The sequence below is a fragment of the Pyxicephalus adspersus genome, chromosome 3, assembly GCF_032062135.1.
Source record: "Pyxicephalus adspersus chromosome 3, UCB_Pads_2.0, whole genome shotgun sequence".
Lineage (NCBI taxonomy): Eukaryota > Metazoa > Chordata > Amphibia > Anura > Pyxicephalidae > Pyxicephalus > Pyxicephalus adspersus.
The window spans coordinates 69,383,430-69,404,736 of record NC_092860.1 but is presented as its reverse complement, the minus strand read 5'-3'; the positions used below and the strand labels follow the sequence as shown (position 1 = coordinate 69,404,736).

The following is a 21,307-nucleotide window of genomic DNA, read 5'->3' as shown; positions in this document are numbered from 1 at the left end:
CTTTTTTTTATTATTATTTATTTATTGTGCCCCCTGTCGATACCCTCTCAACTCATATAAAGTTTTCCCTAATGTCACATCCTTATCAGTGCAATCATAGCTTATTTTGAAAGTAATTGTAAGCTTTGTCTGTGTGCTTTTGCTTTTAAACACATTACAAGACAAATTGTACATAAACAAGGGTATATGTGCTGTAACTCGCAAAAGGTACATATTTTGATAAATATTTCACTGTAACCTGGTAATCTTACAATTGTACATTTTTTTCCTAGTCTACATCCAGTACCCCATAATAACAAAGTGAAAACCCAATTTTAGACCATTTTGTAGATTAAAAAAAAAAGAAAAAAAGGACATTTCACATTCAGACCTTTTACATTACCACTTGAAATTTAGCTTAGATGGCTTTCCATTTCTCATGATCACTGCTGAGATGTTTGGACATCTTGATTGGAGTCCACCTGAGACAACACAGGAGTGGCTTACAGCTCTGTGAATGACCTAGAATGGCCCAGTCAGAGGCTTGTCTTGAACCCTACCTTGCATCTTTGGAAAGAATCGAAAATTGCTGTCTGCCGACTTCCACCCATCCCAAAGCTTGTTACATCATACCCAGAAAATTACTGCCAAAAAGGTGCTTCAAGTAAAGCGTTTGAATACTTGTGTAAATGTGATTTCACTTTTTGTTTTTTTAAAATTTACTAAATTGTCTAAAACTCTGTTTTTACTTTGTCATTATTGGGTACTGAGTAGATTATAAAGGATAATATACATAATAAACATAATTATACATAATAAATGTAGCATCAGGCTGCAACATAACAAAATTAAAAAAAATGAAGGGGTTCTGAATATTTTTGAAGCAACTATAGGTTTTGTATTTGATTATTGGTCTTTTTACAACTGTATTTTGACTCAAGTGGTTAATTGGCTGTCCCACTGAACATTTTTTCTAAAATTGTGGATCGTTAATATGGTTCTACTGTTGAGGTCCCTTTACTGTGTGTGCATTTGAAATAACCACTTTTAAATTGGGTGTAAGACTTTTTTCTAGATTGTTTGTAGCAAACATTATCCTAGTTTCATGCAAAGCAAGTTTTAGGCAAAAATTAATTGCCTATTGAATGTGCCATGTTTATTGTAAAACCACACATACAAGTGAAAAAGGTGTATACAATTTATTTGCAAGGGCGAGCTTGTAGTTTTTAGGCAATTATTCATATTTCCTCAATTTTAGTAGGCATGGGGGGGGGGGGCTCTAAAGGGAAGTAATAGGATATGAAAGATGTCTGAGCTGTTGAATGCCAGGCATAACTCTGCACTAAATGTATTGTGTAAATGATATATATAGTTGTGTAGATTAACTTACTAATAGTGTCATAGTTATTTAACTACCTTTTGGTACACCTTATGAATGCTTTTGTTTATTGTGTTTGTATCAGTTATTTTGCTACTGTTTTTTAATCTGTAATGTGACCATGATAGCTATGAATATTATATTTACTAAAATCCACCACTCCTGTTGAAAGCCTAATCAAAGTTCCACATAATTTTCTTCTAGTCTTGTATTTTTTTTCACAGTTTTCATTGGAAATGCTTTACACTTTTTCTTTTCTTAATGAAAATGTGCTTCCTGCTCTTTCATCTAAGCGGTCTAACATAACATATGTATACACCACTGATAACAAGCATCCTTTTGCACATATGTGGAAGGTCAGATAATGATCACAATTTACAAATCTTCTGCAAAGAAAAGTAAAACACTGTCAGGTTTTATTCAATGTTCAACTTTCATAAGGGCTACTTTATTTCATTTTACATGTGCTTAATTCAAAATATCAACTTCTGAGGTAATACCCTTTAAATTCTAATCAACAGAGCAATAACGCATAAAGTATTAAGCAATATGTTAGATGTATTACAAATGTGCAAAAAAAACGAGAATCAGGGTAGCAGTGACCATAATATGACTTAACTTAATGTAAGTTAAAAACAGGAACCAAAAATAGGAAAGATAAAATCATTCAAGTTAAGGGGGCAATTTTTCCATTATGGGCGGCTTTCTGTGTCTTGGACTGGGAGAGAATATTGTCCTCAAAAAACACAGAACTGGAATGGGAATGTTTCAAGTATGTTCTACACAAACACACTGAAATATATATTCCAATGGGTAATAAGATTAAGAGGCTAAAATTAAAACTATGTGGCTTATAACTAATGTTAAAACAAAGTCCTTAAAGAGTAAGAAAATGGCATTCCAAAAGTATAAAAATGAAGGAACACCTTCATCAAGGCAAACCCCACAAAATAGTTTAAATATATTAATGGTAAAAAGATCAGATCTGAGCATGTAGGCATTTTAGGCAGATTTAGTAAACATGAAAAACAAAGGAAAATGGCAGATCTGAAGTCCCAATTGCTAATAGCAATGCAATTGTTTAAAGTGTGCCATAATTAAAATTGATATGATTGAGAAACAGATGGCCAAAACTCAGGCTGACAAAGCACCAGGACTTGATAGATTACATCCACGTGTCCTCAAAGAGCTGAGCTCAGTTGTTTCAAAGCAAATATTTTTAATTTTGGAGACTCTTTAATCTCATACCAATAAAATGGCGTAGGCCCAATGTGGTTCCTATCTTCAAAAAGGGAGCACAGTCATTACCAAGTACTGTATTTTTTGCTCCATAGGACTCATTTTTTGCTTCCAAAAAATNGGGGGGGGGGGGGGGGGGATGTCTCTGCATCTTATAGGGTGAATATTGCTGACTGGCTGCAGTACTGTCAGCGGCCACTGGCAGTGATGCACCACGTTTATATGAAGGTTTACACCAGGGGTCAGCAAACTCCGGCCTTTAGGCCAGATACGGCCTAGTCAGTAGTGTGTTCTGGCTCAACGCCCCCTTGGTCGATCCGGCCTAAACCTGGCCCGCAGGGGTTGGCAACTCGCGGCTCTTGAGCCTCCTTGTTATGCCTCCCTTCCCTCTTTACCGTGGCCGGCATTAACACTTCTGCCGGGTTAAAGGGACATTCCCTTCCCTCCGTATGCATTGCGGAGGATATGGATTTCCTTTTCAGGGGTGTTCCTGGTGTTGGTGGTGCTATCAATGCGGGACTTGAGAGAGAGTCCAGCCTAGTGTGCCTTCTTGACCTCCTAAAATGGCCTAGTAGCCAAAAAAGTTTGCTGACCCCTGGTTTACACATTGGGATAATAAGAACAGCAAGGACAAACACAGATCTCGTGCAGCTGGAGTAGGATTATTTCACAGTGCAAGTGTGGACGTGTCCTATAGACCTCGGAGATCAGGTGTGCTGCTCCCTGCCCATCTTGAACTGTGAAATAATCTTACCCTTCATATACCAGCAGCAGCATAAGATCTGTGTCTGTGTCCCTATTGGTGTTATTAACCTTATGTATAAACCGTCCCACACTGATTGTTGTAGAAACTTAAAATTTTCAGGGTACAGAGAGCTGATGATAAAGTTAATTTAAACTTATATAAACTTCAGGTTTATACATTGGGGATAATGACAGAAGCAAGGACACAGACACAGCTGGGGAATGGTATGTGTCCACCCCACTACACACCTGGTACTGGTTCAGAATATTTTTTTCTTGTTTTCCTACTCTAAAACTAGGTGCGTCTTATGTCCAGGTGTCTCTTATAGTGCGAAAAATACGGTAAATACAGACTGGTAAATTTAATTTAGTTGGAAAGGTCCTGGAGAGTTTAATCAAGATCCACGTCGAGAAGTTTCTGCGACAGTGGAGTAGCCGTTGATATAGTGTCTATTTACAAATTGACTTCCATTTACAGAGTGATGTTGCTATTATGAATTTAGACTTGAGCCCTGCAATTTACCTTTGAGTACACAGATGCTGGTGCTGCACCCAAAAGGTTTTCCACTTAAGTAAAAATTCTGTGTGTTTGTATTTTTTTGTTAATATAAAAGGATTGTCTACCCTTTTATGTAAAGTGAAAATTGTGAGTTTAGGTACGCTTTAAGAAAAAGCTGGATTCTTTTCTAGAAGCACAGAAAAAAACTGGGTAATAAAGCTTTTAGGGAAAGATTACAGTTGATCCGCGGAACATCTGATTGCTGATTGTTAAAAAAGCCATTAAGAACAAGAATTGGACATTCCAAAAATATAAAAATGAAGGATCACCTTCATCGTTTGAAAACTCTAAACAAAACATGTGAAAAGGAGATATTTGCAAAACATTTAAATAAAAGACAGATTGAAAAGGAGAGGAAGGCAAACCCCCAAAATATTTTAAAATATAACAATAGCAAAAAGATCAGATCTGAGCATGTAGGCCCAATAACCTCCCTAGCTGTAACCCCAAGTGTGACTCGGGGTAGAAAAAAAGTTGCTGAAAGCGGGAACCCCGAGTCACGCTCGGGGTAGGAAAACCTATGGGAAGTAATAGTAAATACAGTGCATACCTGATCCGCCGGCGTCCCGCGTTGTCTATCTCCTCAATGCCTGTCTTTTTCTTTCATCGCCCGTGTGTCTTCTGCACTCGATGAGTCACCGGGCCAGTTCCCAGTGACGTCGTTGCGTGTGTACATTGCGGGGCGGGAAATTCAAAATCCATTTGTATTGCATTCAATACAAAATAACTGTATTGAATGCAATACATTGGATTTATATGTGTAAAAGCAGTACATTGTTTAAGAACATTTATTTTACAGTATAAGGTAATAGTATGAGTATAATATATATTATTTTTTAAATTAATGTAATATTTTACATGATTTTGTGTTTTAAACTTTATTATACTCATATTATTAAATTATACTGTAAAATAAATTTTCATGAAAAACAATGTACCCCTTTTAGACATATAAAACCGGAGAGAAATGTACCGCTAGGGAGGTTAAAGAATGTCTCTGGGTTGGAAAAGGCGGATTTACTAAACACTTTTTTTAGTTCTATGTACTCGGGTAAATGGCCGAGCTCAAGTCCAAATTCATAATAGCAATGTCACTCTAAATGGAAAAGTCAATCTGTAAATGGATAGAGAAGATCGCTTCCAGAGAGTAGTGATTAATGATCCATCTTTATTATTGTTAATAGAGTTTGAGATAAAAAGTAGTTTTTTCCATCAAGAACAACAAGAAAGACATAATGACATGCAGCGTCTGGTTAAGTTGGTTCAGCAACAAGCATCGGTCGTATTAGATCAGTACATGTTATGAGTTGATCATCTCTGTAATATGTCCAGTGAATCCCTGGGCCAACAATATTTATTGGGTCAAGCATATCCTCACACACTGGATTTGCAAATCCTAAGAAATATACCACATTTATTGCCGCCCTTTTCCCCTCCTTCACACCTGCCCCTATCCCTTCTTCCTATGGCTTACTCTCTACCTCATGAAGGCATGGCTCCTCCTCCTGTGGGGTGGGCTCCACCTCCCGCAGGCCTGGCTCCGCCTTCATCTTCTGCTGGGCCAGCTTCACCTCCTACAAACTCTGCTCTTCAGGCCCAGTGCCTCATTTGGCTCCACCTCCTTCAAGGCAGGGACCCACAACCAGGTCAAGGCAGCCTGCTGAGGTGGATGTGGCCGGGCTCACCAACTGCACTAGGTGGTTGCTGGATGCCAGGTGAGGCATGTCTCCTTATTTATTCTTCAACAAAGTGTAACACCTCTATAATTTTTTTTATGTCACCTACAGTGTTAGTTCTCCTGCATGAAGTCATTTAATTGTAAAAGTTAGTCCAATGTCTAGTTTCTGTTTTACCTACAGGTTAGTGTACCTCACAATTATTCTACCCTTCACCTAGATAAGTTTACTTTGATGTTGGCCAAGTACGCTCAGCATTCAGTTTGGTTATCTCATCAAAGATGAACATGAAAGTATTACCATTTTTCTAAAAACTATTATAAACAAGTATGAAGTCTAAACTCAATACTATACTAGTATTGTTGTAATGACCCTAAAAAACAACCTATGCAAAAACATGATTGCGTAATCTTTGTTCCCTAAATTAGCACAATTATGGCTATTGGTAAGGAGCGAATACCGCACACAAAGGGGTGTACAGCTGTGTACTGAATGCAAAATGTATTGTTGAATTATGTTACAATCACAAATAGTTTGAAGAGGACATCTCTAACACAACTAAATTCCTTTTAAGGTCATAAGGATGATTTGGCAGATGACTAGAGAGAATTGCTGGAATGGTCGGAACTCTTCCAAGCTTAAAAAACAGGTTCGTGTAGGATAAGAGCATGTTTTTATATATGTATGCAGGTTCCTGGGCAACCAATGTGTAAAAACGAATATTTTTTTGGGGGGGGAAAGACACCATGGATGTCAAAACAGCTCAGAAGGCCTTCTAACACTTGCCATATTTGTGACTAACATTTTTGGTAAATAGGGAAAACAACTTTATAAAAACATTTTATTTTTAAAAAATCTGTTGGGCATGCCCTGAGGAGGGTCCATCCCCAGCTGATGCACTATGGCAGACATCCTCCTGTGTGGCCAGTAGAGGCTTTTTTCTAGCCTTGCCGCTGGGTGAAAAAAAAATGGACTGTAATAGTTTGAGAAAAACATTTAACAAAAGTATTATCCCTGCAAAAAAAAAAAAAAAGATAGCAAGAAATTTCCTGGCAGGATGTCTGTTATGTGGGTGGTGATGGGATCTCTTCTGGGCTGGCTGCCTCTGGAGCATGAACTGGCTGTGTATGTGGAAGGAGACAAAAAAAAATTTAGAGAGGTAAGTACTGAGTGAATGCAACAGTATATTTATTATGCAGCCCATTCTTAAATTGTACAGTGCTAAATAATGAAAGCTATGTTATCTAGTTTCATGAAGTTATTACAGCACTACTTTTGTTGTTTCCACCTATCAAAACAAGAAAGATTGCTACTTCCTGGGGACCAGCAAATGAGGGCAAGAGAACTAAAGTGATGCAGTTTGGGGTAAATGGAGGTTCGGCTTTTCACAAGGGACAAATTTGGCAAAATTACATTTACCTTTGGCCTCTGTTAAAAGCTGCCTAGACATGAAGCTAGTGATACACTCAAAATTATATGTATTGGAGCTAGGTCTAACAAACTGTATCCTAGTTTATATTATTTGTCCCAATGGGATGATCACATACTAGAAACACTATAGATACCTACATTCAGATGAGGAACTTGAGTCTGGCGGAGGTGAAGGCAAGCTCGCCTGTAGATTAAAAAAAAACAGCATAAGTAAAAGTGGGTGGGCTGGACTAAAGTACATGTGTACGGTTATTCAAGAATAACAGTTTAAGGCTGAACTTCTAACAGATACTTTTTGGTTATGTAAAAAATAATTTTGATAAAAAATTTGCCAGTAAGGGACAACTGAACCACTCATGTCTATTTTTCTTCATGCTAGCCAACAACCTAGAAAGAACCTTTCATTTGATGCAAAAGCATGATTAATGAGTGGAAGCTACATGAAATCATGCTAGATCTTTGTAGTTTTACCTAAAATGTTGTACGTGTGTAAGAATGTGTTTTGATTTCAACATTTTTAACCAAAGGTGAATATAAGGTAAACTTACAGGCAACGCCCGCCGCCTTGTCTGATAGAACCTCGGCCTCCTCCACCGCGCCGGCCTCCTCTAGCAAGGCCAACCACCTGGATGGGCTGTAATAAAAAAAAAAAAAAAATACAACATAATAAATAATAAAGGTAATAAAATCTAAGAAGTATTAAACAGTTCTCACTCTAGACAATACTAGCTTCGCCACCAAAAACAATTTAAAAACACATCCACTTAACAAGAGGAGATAACAAAATGCAATACTTACCAGAAAGGATGCGGTCCCCATCTGGTCTCCAGTGAAATCTGGTCTCCTCCGCTTCAGGTCACTCAAAGTGTGCTATAACTGGAGCACACTTGGGCGACTTCCTGCAGGGGTCTACAACCTGTCCGCCAGCCTCCTCATAATACGCTGCTTGGCATATATAGACACCTGTCGATTGTAGCACTGGTGAAGCATTATCTAAAGAAAAAAAAAAGATTTTTCCAACACCTCTTTAAACTACTCTAAGATATTACTTGTTTACAAACAAAAAAAAACATGAAAGATTGATTTTAATGGTGCAAATTTACATAATTTGCAATTGTGAAATCCTAATATTGTGTGTATGGGCATACATAATCGTCATGATTCCACTCCACTAAGCTGAATCCTACCTAAATCATTTGAAGAGCACTAATTAGTCCTTTAGATGGAAACTATCTTTATCTGGTTTGAGTGAACCATAAATGCCAGACATAACATACAATTTAGGGCAAAAATATTTGCAACGTTGCATTTAGGTGTGAAAATGCTTTTTGCATTAAATAGTTGCAATTACAAATACTTTTGTATTGTCATGTTTATTTATTTTGTTGGCACTGGAAGAACACAAAAAAAAGGGAAAAATACAAAAGACTATCTGTGACGGTCAAATGATGTGCCTTCCCAAAAAGCTGTATTTTGGTGTCATCTATCCAGTGGACATTCTCCCAGAAAGCTTCCGCTGTCCTCTGGACAAAGAAAGTTTCCAGGCTTATGTGAGACCTAGGAGACTTCATTAGTGATCTTCAAATGATCTAGCTAGAATTCAGCTTAGTGGGGTAGAATCATAAAGATTATTAGCAATAGTATATACACACACACACACATATCTAAATACAGTTAGGTCCATAAATATTTTGACAGAGACAACTTTTTTTAATTTTGTTTCTGTACATTACCACAATTAATTTTAAATGAAACAATTCAGATGCAGTTGAATTGCAGACTTTCAGCTTTAATGCAGTGGGTTGAAGAAAAAGATTGCATAAAAATGTGAGGAACTAAAGCCTTTTTTTAACACAATCACCTCATTTCAGGGGTTCAAAAGTAATTGGACAAATTAAAAAGCTGAAAAAAAAGGTTCATTTCTAATACTTGGTTGAAAACCCTTTGCTGGCAATGACAGCCTGTAGTCTTGAACTCATGGGCATCACCATATGCTGGGTTTCCTCCTTTTTAATGCTCTGCCAGGCCTTTACTGCAGCGGCTTTCAGTTGTTGTTTTTGTGAGCCTTTCTGTCTGAAGTTTAGTTTTCAACAAGTGAAATGCATGCTCAATTGGAATCAGATCAGGTGACTGACTTGAATATTTAATTTATTTGCTTTAATAATTTCCTGGGTTCCTTTGCTGTATGATGTGGGTCATTGTCCATCTGTATTATGAAACGCCTCCCAATCAATGTGACTGCATTTAGCTGGATTTGAGCAGTCAATATGTCTCTGAACCCCTCACAATTCATTTGGCTGCTTCTGTCCTGTGTCACATCATCGATAAACAATAGTGTCCCAGTGCAACTGGAAGCCATTCATGCCCAAGCCATTACACTGCCTCTGCCATGTTTTACAGATGATATGGTATGCTTTGGATCATGAGATGTTCCACACCTTATCTATACTTTTTTCTTGCCATCATTCTGGTAAAGGTCAATCTAGGTATCAATTCTTGGTAAAGTCCAATCTAGCCTTTCTATTCTTGAGGCTCATGAGTGATTTGCACCTTGCAGTGCTCCCTCTGTATTTACTTTCATGCAGTCTTCCTATTATGGTAGACTTGGATATCGATACAACTACTTCCTGCAGAATGTTATTCACTTGGTTGGCTGTTGTGAAGGACTTTCTCATCACCATGGAAATTATTCTGCGATAATCCACCACTGTTGTCTTCCGTGGACGTCCAGGTCTTTTGGCGTTGCTGAGTTCACCAGTGCTTTGTTTCTTTCTCATGATGTACCAAACTGTAGATTTTGCCACTCCTAACATTGTAGCAATTTCTCGGATGGGTTTTATCTGTTTTTGCAGCTTAAGGATAGCTTGTTTCAACTGCATGGACAGCTCATTTGACCGCATGTTGTCTGTTCGCAGCAAAATCTTTTACATACAAGCGCCCCCCCCCCCCCTTTCAAATCAACTCCAGGTCTTTTATCTGCTTAATTGATAATAACAAAATGAAGGAATTGCCCACACCAGCTCATAAAATAGCCTTTGAGTCAATTGTCCAATTACTTTTGAGCCCCTGAAATGAAGTCTGCATCTGAGTTGTTTCATTTAAAATTAATTATGGTAATGTACAGAATCAAAATTGGAAAAAAGTCTCTGTCCAAATATTTATGACCTAAATGTATGTATTTATATACACACACACACATCTAAATATGTGCATGTACATAGTTCCCCCCAGCCCCCTATTGTTGGATGGAGTGCCCGGCCGCCATGCCTCCTCTACCCGGCTCCCATCCGCGGCTCTAATCCTATGAGCCGACAACGGGGAGGCTGCTCTGTTTTCAGCTGTCATCCATTTAGAGGATTTAAGCTGCTAAGAGCCTGGCTGGGGAAACAGCACAGCTAGAATGAGATCAAGACACAGGTTGTCCCTTCCCCATTCTCTAGCTGTGCTATGGCTTCTATTGAAAAAAAAAGCTTGTAAAAATGTATCCTCCTGAGTGGGCGTGTGTAATGACGTCCTCGGCACAGTGTATAGCTGTGTGTGAGTTTGGGCTGCTTGTCATATTCTGCAGCCTTACGACACTCTAGGTACAAACCTTCCTATCTCCTAAACCATTTGTCCTAATTAAAATGCAAATTGGGGACTCCCAGGGCCACTTACATAGCAAGGAGCGTTGGGGTGGGGCCCCTAAATTGATACCTACCTGCCACAAAACTATAAATCACATACTATGTTACCTTGTCTGCTTTAGGACATAAGGCCCTGACCCTCTCTGTTCACTGTTGAGTGCTTAGTTTTCTGGGCTGAGTGACACTATTCACACATTATTCGATCCATTGAAGGTATTATGGACAACTGTGGATTGAAAATGCATGCATGAGATGGAACTTCTCCACTTTTAGCAGCTGGAAGTATCAGAATACTCATCAAATATTTACACAGTTTGTTCTCCATCAATAAACACAACCAGGAAGGTCTTCCTAAGCTATATGGCCAAAGGATTGTGGATAGCTGACATCACTCTTACATGTGCTTTTTGGAAATCCCATTCTAAAAAAGTCAATTTGGAGCTTCCCTGCTGGTTGTGGCTTTTAACGGGCTCTTTATATCTGTGAAAGCTTTTATGGGAGGATATCTGTGGGAATTAGTACCCTTTCAGCCAAAAGGGCACTTGTCAGGTCAGGTATTGATGTTGCAAGAGAAGACCTAGATCGTGATAGGTGTTCCAATTCATCCCAAAGGTGTAGGGCAGTTTACATACGATATAAGTAGGTGTGATCATCAGGTGTTCCTAATTTTTGCCCATATACTTTAGCACTCTTTAACATAAATCTTTATAAAGCAATACTTACAGGTACATCAACACCCTCTCCAGGTAATGATTTGACATCTGATTCTAGTTCTGTTGTCAGCTTGCATGCATCCAGAGGCTTTGCGTCTGATTGTATCTTGTTAGTCTGTTGGTTATCAGGAACACGCTGAAATGAAAAAAAAATGTCAGCATCACAAAATGACATAAGTAGGGAGACTTACAATGTTTTAAATCAGTTCTGGGCTACATTATTTTTCACCAGTGTCTCCTTCCCTCCTTTGATGGTCCCCCAACATGTTCCCTTTATGCTGTTTTATATTTACCATTTCTGAAGACCTCAGGCAGGTTGTGTGACACTCTGTTTCTCCCGGCACCATACATTGTGAATGAAGCCCTCGATTTTCCTGATTGAGTGACATTGGGTATCATTCAACCCAGAAGGGGAGTAGATGTGTTGAAGTTCTGTATTGAAAATAAGGATTGCACCCTGACTGAGGATGGTTTCCCATACATAAAATTGCTCTGGGATAAAAACTATATTGGGATAAAGCAGAAAGGAATGTTGGTTATGTCCAGATCCATGGTAAATTAAGGAAAGCCAAATTGGTTGGATGGGGTTGTACAAATTAGGGAAAGCCTTGACTTTCCCATTTTACTATAAGTATTCACTCCCCTCTTAACTTTCTAAAGGTTCTTTTGCTGTTAACAATCTGGAAATCAATGACAATTATCTGGGCATAAAATGATTTGCACAACAGTCGCAGCTTTACAATATGTACAAAAATCCCTATTGAGCTGACTATTGAGCTAATTTCCAATGGACAAATGTAAATTAACTTTTGCTGAATGAATAGTTTATCACATTTTTCATAACTGGACCCCAACTGTAATTAACTGCTAATGATCAGCAAGTAGAAGCCAAAATTCCATTCTACTTTTGATACATCTAACAAATGGTAGTGTTTTATCCAGACTGCTGTATTGAAAAAAAATCATCCTTTCTCACCTTTAGTATTGTATATTTTGGTTCATGCTTTTGCAGTATTTCTCCATTCTCTTACCCCCTGTAAAGAGCAGATCATTGAAGTCAGCATGCCTATATACCAGGATGTTATACCAGTTGGAAGAGTTGATGCCCCACCTTGTCTCCAGCTGTCTTTGAGCATCAGTTTATTAAATATTTTCTGTTGTTCCTCCAATTCTTCCATCATGGTTTCTTTGTGAATCTGCTAAATGGTTTTGGGTTCTTGGACAGCTCTTCGTGGCACCCAGTTTCTCTACCAGAAGTGGATCATTTGCTTACGGAAGGTGCAGTGTATCCTTTTGGACATTTACAACAGAAATGCTCAATAGCATGATGTGACTAACAAGAATGTGACATACACAAAATTCATTGGGCACCAGCAGACATTGTTACTTGTGGTTACAGATAGAAGTGGTGGGCATGAGCTGCTCTAATACTATATATGTTCATATGCATATTATCTACTATGGTTTAAACCATGATGTTACTTTATGATATGTATCACACCAGTTATCATTGTTTGTATTATGTACCATTCCCATTTATTTGTATGCCACATATGCTATATGATTGCACTTTATTGATACTGCACACAGACTACCACTCACACACACTTGTCACATATATGTGATCCCATAAGAACGCCTCCCATATTCCTTCAACACTGAGGATCCCCCTGACAGAGTGAGGACTTCTGGGGACCAAGCGCCATCCTCTTGGTTTCACGTATGCTCCGCCCACTATGGGCACATCACCTATCCAACTCTGCAGGATGTTCCTTGTGTCCTGCATGTAGGATAAGGAGTCCATGTTTAATCAGGGGAAAACCCCTCTGATGTCTACACAAAACATGAACACCCAACAGAATGTGTATGTTTCTGTGTATTTGTGTCAGGCCGCCAGAACCATGGCCTTATTAGGCGTGTTCCAGCGTTACCTCAGGCCCCAGTGTGTCACTAGTGCATGCTTTTGTGCTGCTACATTGGTGGATGTAGGACCAGCCCTTTACAAGAAACTCATCTCCACAAGTAAGTCGGTACTCTATCACTAATTCTATTTAAAAACATTTCCAATAAAAATATTTATTAGTGTTAATATATTTAGCATTAATGGGCTTCACTCCCTATAAGTCTTGGAGCCTCACTTAGTGAACATCAACATACCTCCTTACAACCTAAATGGTTCCAAGTGTTCAGATTCATCTTTAGAAGTAAGTCGTAGGATTTTTTGTTTTCCTATGTGTACCATATTAGCAAGTGTACCTAATTTACTTAAAATACTCCCAACAATAACATAAGTAGTAATAAATGTAATTAGCGCTAATGGGCTTCAATCCCTAATAGGTCTTGGAGCCTTCACCAACCATCATCATACCTCCTTATAATCTAAGGACACTTATTTCCTAAAAAACACCATCAGCGGTGTCTTTGCTCCTGTTTACCTGCATTCTATGGGTATGTACCTGCATCCAACAGGTATGTATCTCCTTATATTCATATCTACCCCTATCCCAACATTTTCATGGTCTTCTTTTATTAAGACAAATCAGACCCTATTAACAATTTTATTTTACTCCCACTAGCAACACACTCTTGCTGAAATCTTCCCTATGTATATCCATAGAACAAGGGTACTATTTATGTCTATCTATTGACTAGCAACCTAAAAGTAAGAAGTCACTGGCATTCCATATCCTACATATATTTGGATGCATTTGTAATCGTAATTTAGACATAGGTATTCGGTACAAACTCTTTACACACACAGTCTCAATCACATATACATAAATACTCTACACTACTAAATTGTATAGAATTATCAATACCTTATTCAAACATAACTATATAAGTTTGTAAACCTAACAAGTCACATATCACTACCTTTCATTTGCTAAATCATGGTATTTTAATACATACTACTTTATGATTTGGTTATGTAAATTTCTTCTTTTTTGTCATATTACTATATTTTGCTGTATATCTTACTGTTATTTTCCTTGTACTATATTCATGCATAGACCAAGCAGTCCTTAAGCTTAACTTCCCTGAGGAAGTCTAGGAAGGTAAAATGCATTGGGACTGCATAAGACAAACAGTTAATAGCCTAAGCAATTCTGTCTAGTTGCTACATAAACCAGACTGGATATATGCCTAAATGATGTATGTACAATAATTATGTATGAAATAATAGCAACCTGAAGCTTCGTCTTTTTCTGGTGTCTGGGAAGCCTTGTCTTTGATTTGGCTATAGCAATGAGTGGATAGCTTTCCATATTCCATTTGCCCCTATTTCCAGTGTCGGGTCTTTCTCTTCCATGTGCAATGCATAAGAGTTGAAACTTGAAGCCCTCAAAGCGTCGCTGGAAGAAAGCATTATTTATGGTTGTGTGACTTTCAGGTCTTGTGTAACCTTTGCCAATTTCTATATCAACAGATCACAGTATAATGTCCTAGTGGTCACTGCAAAGAATGCCTCTTACATTGTTGGGCTATGGAAAGAATGTCACTCTTACAGATAGCCAAAAATAATATTGGTGCCAAACCTTTCCTTTAATATTGAAAAGAAGATTTTCAAGCTCCTAGATAAACAAGAACCTTCTCAGATACAGCAGCCATGGCACTGTCACTTTATGTAGAAAAAATGATAAACAATGCAAAATTTACTTTTTATCTCACTTTATCAAGATCCAAGTTCTTACCAATGGTACTGAGCAAGCAGCAGAGACATTTGAGTGACTCCCCATCACAATGTTTTAGCAGTGTCGTTATGCAGTGAAAAATAATGTTTATTGAGATCATCTTTAGCTTGAAAAGCTCCCCAATTAGTTTAGTTTTTCCAATGGATCAATGCCGGGCTTTGTACTTGGATTTCTCCAGTTGTTGTAGAAGACGAGCCTTATGTTCTGGCTGCAGAGACAAAGCAAGAACATGGGACATGAGACAAAATGGTAGAAAAAAAAAAAGTATTTCCTGAGATGACAAATAACAGACATGCTTGAATCTGCCCAAAAGAGTCTAATGATCCCGATACCATTGTGCCTGCACCCATTAGGACCTGTCAGGGCAGGAACAAATTACCCAGCCAGCCCAATGTTTGGAACACACAATCAAGGAGAATATACAAACTGCACGAAGATAGTATGGCTTATATAAGCTGATCCAATGAACCCAATACTGTAATGTTGGTACCATAGTGTAGAAAAGAGAATTCACAGCAACCCCCAATGACCAAAAAGACCCAGATGCAATAAATATCAATGTAACACCAACATCATTAACATGGATAACTACAACATTGTGAGTAACTGACTCTATGGCTGTGTTTTTGGGACTCGGCAAGACAGGATGCCCCGCAGTTGGCAATATACAGATTGGTTTAAGTAGCCCCAGATGGACTTCCAGTGGCCTACTGAGGTCAATCTGTATTACCTGATGTTATAATCATGGGATGTGACAAAGTTAGACACAAGCCTCACTGCCTCCAGCAACAACCCAGTGATGGGTTCTCCCATAGGATTGTAGCCCACATTTATCCCTTAAACTACAACTTTCCAAAACAAACAAAAATCCATTTTATATTATAAATAAATAATAAATCTTATATTACTTATTAAATAAAACACACTATCACTCACTATTGGACTTTAATCGTCCATTACCTTTTTATTGGCTTAACAAATGTAATTAAAATAATTCAAACAAAGTAGATTATTATTACAAATTTCATTATTATATTACCGAAGAGAATCTATTCACCCTGGCACAGGTTCTAAATGACCAACATTCACCTTAGGTCCTCTCCAAAGACAGACCATGCTACATAAATTATGCCATGACAAAGAAAGGGAGGGTGGGGAAAGCTTCTGAATCTTTTCTGAAACTGTGAACTAATCTTTTTTCCTTTCTTCTTATAGCTCTTGGCTCATGATTAGTCAGCTAATCATACCAGGCACCTGACCTAGGACCTGCCATATAAGGTAAGTGTGTCCTAAAATAAAAAAAAAACAGAGCCAGAAAGGGAAATATTTTTTTCTTAAAGCAATTAATGTCATTCCTGCTGGCATAATCCCATGTGGGGAGCTAGCATTTGCTGTGCTCCCTGCCTGTGGGATTATAGCCTGTTTTGTTTATGCCCAAGACAAACTTAAATAAATTTGTCTTTTATTACTTAATAAAACAAACTCACTATCACTCACTGTTGTATTTCAATATTTTTATTAAGATTTTCTCATAACAAAACATTAACAAGAAAAGACAAAAACAAGAGCCAATAAACCAAACGTATGGTCATTTTAGATGCCAACATACATAAAGCTTCACATACATCGCTTGTGATAAACAGAACATGTTTTCCACCCCTTCCCTTAACAATGTGTGAGAAAGATAGTCATAAAAAGTAAACTCCATTCCAGACAAAGTCACAAGCATTAGTAAATTACGAGTGGGAAGTACAAAATTGCATCCCACATCTTGACCATACCGCCAAACAGGTAACGGACGTAAGGAGAGACGCGAAAGGTAAAAGGGGAAGGGAACAAAGAAAATAGGGTAGACACGACTGGGGAGGGGGGGAAGGGAAGGTAGAGGAAGCACGAGAGATCAACTTAATTAAAACACCATATTCCAAGATAATTTCCCTGAAATCAAGGACTATGAGCTATTAAAAGAAATCCATGGTTCCCAGATATCCTCAAATTTGTCTAGGGATTTTTTTAGGGTATGAGTGAGTCTATCGTTCACCATGATCTAGTTCAACTTGGATACTATGGGGTCCATGGAAATCACGGGGGACTTCCATGCTTTAGCTAATGCAATTCTACCTGCCACTAATATCAATCTAATCAATTTCTTGATAGGTTTCGGTAAGATTGTGTCAAGTTTGCTAAACAGGGCGGCTTCCACAGAGCTACTAATCTCCTGCTGTACTATTTTTGAAATTAATTTAAATACTTCATCCCAGAATGTCCTGGCAACGGGACAAGTCCACCAGATATGTATCATGGAACCCCTGTCCCCGCATCCTCGGAAACATAAAGGAGAAACTGAGGGAAACATCCTTGCCAATCTAGCCGGTGTGAGATACCATCTAAGAGCCACTTTATAGTTAGCTTCCACCACCGCGGAGTTTAGGGATATTTTAGAAAGGGCATAGATCATGTCCTGCCACTCTTCCAAGTCCCATGTGATACCCAATTCACACTCCCATTCCCTCATATATCTCAGTTTACTATTCTGGTTGACTAGAACCGAGTAGATAACAGATTTGCCCCTTGGTGGTGGCTATGGAGGAGCAAGTGCTTTCGAACGGCGAGGAGCGCATGCGTCTTGGAGCTTCTCTAATTATCTGGTTGATGAATGAGTATAATTGTCTATAATGAAAATATTCTGTGGCAGGAATTTCAAATTGAGTAGACAAGTGATCCCATCTAAATACTGCTCGTACATCTATCAAGTCTTTAACTCGTCTAAAACCTTTAGAAATCCACCAATGAAAGTTCGCCGGGCTTAGTCCCGGCGGGAAGTCTGGATTATTCCAGAGTGGGGTCAACGGTTTATGAAGAGAGGAAAGCTTCGGATGGTGACTAAATTTGTCCCCTATCTGAATAGAATGAGATAGGGCCGGACATTTTACATAGCCTCTTGTGTTTTTTCTCCGCCACATGAGGGAGTCTATGGATCCCAAGAAACTATCCTGGTTCTCAATCTCAACTCATTGGGGCCTAGTGCCCTGCAGGGAACTTAATGAAAACTGTGCCACTTGCGCTGCTACATAGTAATATTTCAGATGTGGGGCTCCCAGCCCTCCCATGCATTTAGGGGCTAACAACGTATCTTTATGAAATCTGGCTTTCTTCCCTGCCCATATAAACTGCATTAATCTAGATTGGAGGAGTGTAATCTATCTCATAGGCACTTGTTTTGGGAGCATACGAAATAAATAGAGCAATCTAGGAAGTAGGAAGGACCACCTCCGAATGTCCGCATAAACTTTTTTAAGCAGCGGAGCATAATTACACCTGTAAAGACTATTGTATGCCGGGGTCAACTGAATTCCCAGATATTGGATGGAGTCTTTATGCCAAATAAAATCAAAATTCCCCTGGAGCATTAACATCGTCTCAGTGGGGAGATTTCTATTAAGAGCCTGAGACTTGGTTTTATTAACCCTCAGACCAGAGCATAATGCAAACTCATCTAGAATTTTCATTAAGTTAGGCAAGGTCGTAATTGGGGAGGTGATAAACATTAGGATATCGTCAGCGAAGAGTGCACATTTGTGTTCAGTTCGGCCACACTTAATGCCCTGAATATTAGTATCTGCCCGTAAAGCTATCGCCAGAGGTTCGATTGCTAGGGCAAACAGAAGTGGAGAGAGAAGGCATCCCTGCCTGGTCCCCCTCTTAATTTGAATAGCTTTAGAAAAGAATCCCCCTAGTGATATCCTGGCTTCAGGGGAATCATATAAAGCCAAAAGAAGGTTAGTAAAATGGGTGCCAAAGTCCATTTTAAGGAGTACCTGGAACAAATATTTCCAAGATATGCTGTCAAATGCTTTTTGGAGGTCAAGGGAAAGCAACATGGCCTGACGTGATGGGCCCCCATCCCAGCCCGAGTTTACTACCGATATAAGATCAATAGCCCTCCTCGTTTGGTCCGGTGCCTGCCTATGTAGCATAAAGCCCACCTGGTCCGGATGCACATAAGCTCCCAAAAAGGAGCTCAGTCTAAGTGACATGATCTTCGTCATAATTTTTAAATCACAATTGAACAGGGAGATGGGCCTATAATTTGCTACTTCCGATGCATCCTTCCCTGGTTTAGGGATCACACTAATAAATGCCCTGTTGGCATCGCCCATCAAGGCGTTCCCCTCCCTTAGGTAGTTAAAATATGCCACCATGTGCGATGCCAGTACAGGACTAAACGTCTTGTAATACAGATTGGAGATACCATCTGGGCCAGGTGAGCTGCCCACCCTGAGAAGACCCATGATCCTTTGCAACTCCTCCACCGTAAAGGGTTTGTCCAAAAACGCCTTATGTTTAGGCTGTAATTTGGGCAGGTCAAGCTTGTTAAGAAACCCTGTGTGCTGATTGAGTCCTCAGATCCATATAAACGACTGTAAAAGTCCTCAAAGGCTGCAAGAATCTTTTCTGGATTTTGTGATAGCCTACCACCCTTAGTCTTAATTTTAGGGAGAGCATGAGTCTTGGGCTTGGGATTGAGTATCTATCAGTTTATTGTGGGCCCATTTGTGTGCTGCTCCCATTTTTTTTTTTGAAATTGTATGTTTATTGTAAATTTTTGTTTTAAACAGGGGTACAGAAAAGAAAAGGGGGAAGTACACAAAAGGGGAAATAACAATTATAAAGCAGAGCATTACATAGCCAGTGCGCAACAGTATAATAAACAATTTCAACCGTATCTCATAACAAAAACATGTTGAGAAACATAAGTGGTGAGGTAATGTGACCTGGGTGGGAGAAGAAACCTGTTAGTTAGTTGGACAAGTTAGAGTAATAAAGATCCCAAGCTTCCCAGATCATTTCAAACTTGTCTATTGTATTCCTAATGAGTGCTGTGAGATACTCCATTAGGCGGATCTCTTGGATACGCCCAAAGAAGTCTTCCATGGAGGGAGGTCTAGTCACCTTCCATCTGGAAGGGATTAGTGTACGTGCTGCAACTAGCATATGAGAAGCTAATTTGCGAGACACATTAGGTAGTGCTAATAATGGCTGACCTAGAAGATGAGAAATGGGATCCAGGGGAATTGGCTGTTGGACCACAGTAGATAATATATCGTTAACCCGTATCCAGTATCTCTGAATAATGGGGCAGAACCAGAAGATATGCTCTATCGTCCCTCTGTGTGTACCGCATCTCCAGCATAAAGGGTCCACATTAGGAAACAAGCGGGATAATACCGCAGGAGTGTGGTACCACCTAAGTAGAATCTTATACAAGTTTTCTTTATACAGAGTGCAGATAGACCTTTTGTGTGCTGCTTCCCAAATATCCAACCAGTCCTCTGAGGACAAGGACCGACCAAGAACCTCTTCCCATTTAAGCATATAGCCGAATTTATTTGAGCTCTTCCGAGCAGATGCATGGAGGAGCCTGTAGACAGCAGAGATCATACCTTTGGTATATGGACCTTTCATACATAATCGCTCAAAATCAGTAAGAGCCTGGAAGGTAGCCGTGTGTTGAAGTGACTGGGCGTAATGCCGAATTTGGAGGTAGGCGTAAAAGGAGGAACGGGGTATCTCCACCTTGTCCGTTAGCTCAGAGAAGGAGAGTAATCTCTGTTCAACTGGGTGCATAATATGTCTAATTTGGAAAAGGCCTCTATCCCTCCATGGACCAGACATTGAGCTGGACAGGCTATCAGGAATTTGTGGGTTGAGAATTATAGAGGTTAATCTTGATGGAGAAGACGTTAAACCAAATTTGTCTTTACAGATCCTCCAAATATTCCTTGTAAATGCCATGGGTGCCGTTAAGTCTGAGTCCTTTAATAAGAGGGAAGAGCTCCACAGCATAGCATTGGGATGTGTGGGGGCTATCCACTCACTTTCCAATTCTACACAGATACTCGGAGGCAGAGGGGATGTCCACTGCTGGAGGTGTCTCAGGTGGGTTGCTAAATAATATTTATAAATATCTGGTGCTCCCAGGCCACCTCCTTCTCTAGGGGTACACATTATGGATTTAGATACTCTGTGTCTCTTGTAGGCCCAAATAAAACGCAAAAGATCAGTTTGGAGTTTCCTCAGAACTGGAGTGGGAACTCTAACCGGTAAAGTCTCAAACAAGTACAATAGTTTAGGAAGCAGCATCATCTTCACTGAGGCTATTCTACCAAGTAGGGACAAGGGGTGGCCTTTCCACTTAAAAAGAAAGGCATTCACCTCTTTGAGTATCGGTGGGAAGTTATGTGAGTATAGCTGAGAATACGTGGGAGT

General features: G+C 39.2%; 1 long non-coding RNA gene across 1 annotated transcript in view; it reads right to left on the bottom strand.

The window, feature by feature from the left end:
* Positions 1 to 6,430: 6,430 nt before the first annotated feature.
* The window catches only part of LOC140326464 (uncharacterized), a 48,555-nt gene continuing 33,678 nt past the window's right edge, over positions 6,431 to 21,307 (bottom strand). The window contains exons 4-13 of the long non-coding RNA XR_011919876.1: positions 15,038 to 15,245; positions 14,534 to 14,698; positions 12,457 to 12,635; positions 12,322 to 12,379; positions 11,639 to 11,777; positions 11,356 to 11,481; positions 7,805 to 7,999; positions 7,555 to 7,640; positions 7,145 to 7,190; positions 6,431 to 6,696 (exon numbers count right to left, since the gene is read on the bottom strand). This is a non-coding gene — a long non-coding RNA (uncharacterized lncRNA). The remainder of the gene's footprint in view (positions 6,697 to 7,144; positions 7,191 to 7,554; positions 7,641 to 7,804; positions 8,000 to 11,355; positions 11,482 to 11,638; positions 11,778 to 12,321; positions 12,380 to 12,456; positions 12,636 to 14,533; positions 14,699 to 15,037; positions 15,246 to 21,307) is intronic.